Source organism: Mustela lutreola, chromosome 9 (assembly GCF_030435805.1).
Source record: "Mustela lutreola isolate mMusLut2 chromosome 9, mMusLut2.pri, whole genome shotgun sequence".
Classification (NCBI taxonomy): domain Eukaryota; kingdom Metazoa; phylum Chordata; class Mammalia; order Carnivora; family Mustelidae; genus Mustela; species Mustela lutreola.
The window spans coordinates 15,609,043-15,615,042 of NC_081298.1; positions in this window are offsets into that span (position 1 = coordinate 15,609,043).

A 6,000-nucleotide genomic window follows, 5' to 3' on the forward strand; every position below is an offset into this window, starting at 1 on the left:
GTCTTTTATAGTTTCACTCTCCCCCTGAGATAAGCCTGGGAGCCCTTCCCAAGGCCGGGGAGCAATTTCAGAGCCACGGTGCCGGGGGAGAGGGGGAGGTGGGGCAGGACATTACACAAGTCGGGAAATGGAACAAGTTTTATGGCCCCAACTTCTCTAAAAATACTGTGTTCTCATATCCTCAGCATGAACCTGGGGGACGGTGAGACCAGCACCTGGAGCACAGTGATACTGATTTGGTCACTCATTCATTCAACAAACAGGGAACTGGTTGCAGGGCAGTCCCGTACAGAGCTCCTGATTTTGCCACCACGACACGCCATGGGGCCCCAGGGCAAGTCACTTCCTCTTGTCTATACAACAAAGACAGCTGATGTCACCTGCCTCACAGCCTCACTGAGGCGCTGATACCAGACGATGTGTCGGCGAGCACTTAGTGTGTAGCAGGCCTGCTAGGAACGTGGCTAGAATCCCTTTCCCTCACCATCAACTTCCATTCCATTTGTTGTTTGTGCCTCTTCTTCTTCCAGCCTGGGTGGTAGTGTGGACCAGGGTAAAGTCTTCCCCTCATCACTGCTGGCTACTTTATTTTTATTTATTATTTATTTTTTAAGAAGATTATTTATTTGACAGACAGAGATCACAAGTAGGCAGAGAGGCAGGCAGAGAGAGAGGGGAAACAGGCTCCCCGCTGAGCAGAGAGCCCATTGTGGGGCTCGATCCCAGGACCCTGAGATCATGCCCTGAGCCAAAGGCAGAGGCTTAACCCACTGAGCCACCCAGGCACCCCATACGACCCTCTTTAAGCGAGTTCCGGGGCACCTGGGTGGCTCAGTGGGTTAAAGTCTCTGCCTTTGGCTCAGGTCATGATCCCAGGGTCCTGGGCTGGAGCCCCCCAATGGGCTCTCTGCTCAGCGGGGAGCCTGCTGCCCCTCTCTCTCTGCCTACCTCTCTGCCTACTTGTGATCTCTCTGTCAAATAAATAAATAAAATCTTTAAAAAAATTAAAAAAAAAAAAACGAGTTCCACCAACTACCTGGCTTTTTTTTTCTTTCCTTTTTAATATTAAAGTATACATTTCCAGATTCTAAGCCTTAACCTCTTTAATGGAGGGTTCTGCAAGTTTGGGCAAGTGTACATGGCCGCGTAACTACAACCACAGTCAAGATACAGAGCATTTCCATGACCCAAGCCCCCTCCTCTAGGACACTTTGTATTGGACCTTCCACCCCCGCCCCTGTGCCTGGCAACCACATCACCTGACCCTAGAATTTTGTCTTTTTCAGAATATCAGACAGATGGCTATTGCGTGTAACCTTTGCGGTCTGGCATCTCACACTCAGAATGATGCATTTGCAATCCAGTTGGCTGGGATCCGCCATTTGCTCCCTGTTCTTGCTGAGCAATATTCCCATTTGGCTTTTAAATTACATCTGTGCTGATGACTCGGCTTCCTCCCCAGCCCAGCTTGGCCCTGAGCTCTAGGCTTGTATATCCATCCAATGATTTCTTGGATGTTTCATTGGCACCTCACACCAAACATCCCCAGCAGAATTCTGCTTTCAAACCCAGATCTTCAGTCCCCAAATCTATGGTTTCTCAGCTCTACGGCCTCCCAGACCTATAGCTCCCCAGATCTACAGCCCCCCTCAAATCAGTGGCTCCTCAAATTGACAACTGCCCAAATCTCAGACCCCCAAATCTGTAGCCTCCAACTCTGCAGCCCCCCCCCCCACCAATCTGCAACCCACAGTCTTCCTCATTTCAATAATGAGGACTATGGGTCCCACAGCTACTTCCCATCTTTCATTCACACATCCCACCCATTAGCCAGCTCTTGGTGGTGCTACTTCCCCGAATCCCAATCTGGCCATCTTGTCCCTTCCACCCCGTACATTCCTCCTGAAAACATTATTCCAGACTTAGTGGCTTGAAACAACACTCACTTACTATCTCAGCATCCAGTCAGAAGCCCAGGCATGGTGTGACGGGGTTCTCTACCTGGGGTCTTACAAGATTGAGTTCCTACCTGAAGGCTCCAGGAAAGGATCCACTTCCAGGCTTATTCAGGTAGTTGCCTGGATTTGGTTCCTTGCGGTTGTAGGATTGAGGTCACTGTGTCTCAGCAGGCTGTCCCCGGGAGGGTCACTCTCCTTTTCTAGAAACTGCCTGCGTTCCTTGCCATAGGGCCCCCTCTGTCTTCAAAGCTGGCTTGAAGACATTCCCTTACCTCAAACCCCTCTCATGCTTCTCATTTCATTTACCAGAAAGAGAGTAGCTCCTTTGAAGGGTTCAGCTTTTTAGGGCATGCCCACCAAGGGTGATCTCCCTATTACAAAGTCTGCTGGTTTGGGACGTTCATTACATCTGCGGAATCCATTCATAGCAGCACCCAGATTAGTGTCTGATTGAATAATTGAGAGACAGTGTGTATAACCCAGGGGGCAGGAGTCTTGAGGTCCCCTGCGAATGCTGCCTACCTGCTCTTGGCCCAGCGGCCATCCTCTCTCCCCTGGACCACTGCACACACCACCTCTGGGCTTTGCCGTTTCCACCCCTCGGAGAGTGACCTTTAATGAACACAGATAGCATCACCTCCCTATTTAAAAATTTTAAGAGGTTCCCATTGTATCTAAAATAAAATCCAAGATCTTTCTCATGACCCAGAGGGTCCCCCCAACCCTGCCCCTCCCTGCACAGACTTCATATCCTCTCCAGCCACACTGACCTTTCTGCTCAGCCTCCAGTGCTCTCAGCTCTCACCTGAGCTTTTTTTTTTTTTCTTTTCAGCATAAGAGTATCCATTGTTTTTGCACCACACCCAGTGCTTCATGCAATACGTGCCCTCCCTAATACCCACCACCTGGTTCTCCCAACCTCCCACTACCCCCGCCCCTTCAAAACCCTCAGGCTGTTTTTCAGTGTCCATAGTCTCTCATGGTTCACCACCTCCCCTTCCAATTTCCCTCAACTCCCTTCTCCTCTCCATCTCCCCATGTCCTCCATGTTATTTGTTATGCTCCACAAATAAGTGAAACCATATGATAATTGACTCTCTCTGCTTGACTTATTTCACTCAGCATAATCTCTTCCAGTCCCATCCATGTTGCTACAAAAGTTGGGTATTCATCCTTTCTGATAGAGGCATAATACTCCATTGTATATGTGGACCACACCTTCTTTATCCATTTGTCCATTGAAGGGCATCTTGGTTCTTTCCACAGTTTGGCAACCATGGCCATTGCTGCTATAAACATTGGGGTACAGATGGCCCTTCTTTTTGCCACATCTGTATCTTTGGGGTAAATACCCAGTAGTGCAATCGCAGGGTCATAGGGAAGCTCTATTTTTAATTTCTTGAGGAATCTCCACACTGTTCTCCAAAGCGGCTGCACCAACTTGATTCCCACCAACAGTGTAAGAGGGTTCCCCTTTCTCCACATCCCCTCCAGCACATGTTGTTTCCTGTCTTGCTAATTTTGGCCATTCTAACTGGTATAAGGTGGTATCTCAATGTAGTTTTAATTTGAATCTCCCTGATGGAGAGTGATGATGAACATTTTTTCATGTGTCTGAGAGCCATTTGTATGTTCATTGGAGAAGTGCCTGTTCATATCTTCTGCCCATTTTTTGATATGGTTACCAGTTTTGTGTGTGCTGAGTTTGAGAAGTTCTTTATAGATCCTGGATATCAACCTTTTGTCTGTACTGTCATTTGCAAATATCTTCTCCCATTTCGTTCTCACCTGAGCTTTTATACCTGGAGTCCCTCCACCAGGCTGGCCTTCCCCAGCCGGCCCAAGCTCTGCGTGGCTGGCCCCTTCTCCTCCTTCAGACCTCAGCCACACTTCCATGTTACCTTGTTTTAAAGAATTTGGTGGTTTCTCTGAGAGTCTGATGTTCAACTATCTGAAATCACCTTCATTTATTTATTCACCGAAAACCCCTGTCTGCCTGCTCCTCCCAGAAAGCCAGCTTCGTGGAGTCGGGGACTCTGTGTTGGTCACCTGTGCGCAGCGCTCACTAAATAGATGTGGTGAGTGAGTGAATGCATGGATATGCGGCTTTTGGGGGCTGGTTCCCTCCCCTCCATCTCTGCTGCCACCTTCTGTCACCTGGGCCTGCCCATCTTCCCTGCTCTCTCTGCTTACATTTGCAGCTCCTCCTGTCTATCCTCCATGAAGCTGCCAGAATGATCTTGGGGCGCCTGGGTGGCTCGGTTGGTTAAGTGTCCAACTCTGGATTTCGGCTCAGGTCATGATCTCAGGGTTGTGGGATCGAGCTCTGCACTGGGCTCCACACTGGGGATGGGGCCACCTTGTCCCTCTTGCTCTGTTCCTGTTCTCCCTGTCCCCCACCCCCCATGCTCCCTCTCTCTTTCTCTCAAATATATAAATAAAATTAAAAAAAATATATATATATACAGACCTGGCCAGAGGCTTGCCCCAATTGCAGATCTGCAGGTGGTTTCCTGTTTCCCCAAAAGAAATTCCATTTGCCCAGAGTTTGGGGTCCCTACTGCCTGGAGGCAATGAGCCACAACAGCTTGCTTCCAGGTGAAGGATGAGGACCTCAGTAGCATGCTGAATGATCTTAGGGACATCTAGGGACTTTAGGTGGCATATGCAATGACCATGGGGTGGGAAACTGGTCCCTGTCCTTCTTCCTGCCCACAGGCTGCACTTTCTGCTGCTTGCCCTGACTTCTGGTTCCACTCCCTCTCTTCCACTTTAAATGTGCTTCTTTTCTCTGCCTTCCTAGCCCCTGAATCTTACCCCTGTAAGAACACGCCAGTCCTTTCCCCAACCACAGTATTCACTCCCTCAAATTCCCATCTCATGGCCTATTGCTCTCACTCCTTGGTCTCTTCATATCTGCTTGGTTTTTTCTCCTACAAATGAAAAGCACAAGATTCAAGAAGGAGGCCCCTTGTGACGTTGCTTTATCATAACCCCCAGGATGCTTTGGTGCAAGGCTTTGCCCGTTGACTGTTTCTATGCCCACCATGCAGTGACCAGTCATCGATGTCCTCCTCGATCCCCATGGCCCCTGGTATCAGACAACTAGAAGTTTCAATCTCAGCGGTTACATCATTTGCAGACCTTGGGCAAGTCCCTTCCTCATGTGTAAGACAGAACAACAGGGTGCCCAACTTGGGGGTTTATCGTGAGGATCAGATTCTGTCCATCAAAGCCTGGCAAAGAGGAAGAAGTCAAATGTTGTCCTTGGAATCAGAATTTGGTTTTTAGTTCCACTGTCATCAGAAAGGCTGCTTGGGATCCTGGGATTCTGGTCTCTTAGATCACATCTTGGAATTTACATATGACATTCCGATTGGAGAAATGTAGATCAAAGGTGATCTGGGTTCCATGAAAGAGGAAGTAGGGCATCGCTGCCAGTTTCGGGTGATGGGTCATTCACACCACACGGTTGTTCTTGGTTGCCCTCCCAACCCTTGTTTCGTTCTCCAGATTTTGTATCTTAGGACTAGAACTCAGGTGGCAAAGAGAGAGATAAAGATCTTCAAATGCCATTCTCTCTACATTTAGAATAATGGGATAAGCAGCTTTGAGCATCATGGCTTTGGAAACAACCTTTGTTGGGGGTGGGGCGCAGTTCCCAGTCCTCAGGGCTGGTAGAAGCAGCATGGATCAAGTTCTGGCTCAATGGCTCCTGAGCTGGGCACCTTAGGACAAGTTCCTTGGCCTCTCTGAATCTTGGTTTCATCTACTCTAACCTGGTGGTGACGGGATTCGCTGTTTGTCACCCAAGCTGATGTTGTTTTGCAACTGAAATGGAAATCAAACTGGGAGCTCTGGCCGCCCACGCAGAGATCTGAGATTAACTGGGGCAAAGGGCTGATGAGGTGGAGGAGCCAAGGCCAGATGGATTTATGGGGCCCAGGGTTTTATGGTTTTGATATGGGTTTATTAAGCAGAGTCTGGGACTGTGGTAGCCTCCGCTGGTCCCCAGCCCCCAGGTCCATGCTGGCAGCCACAT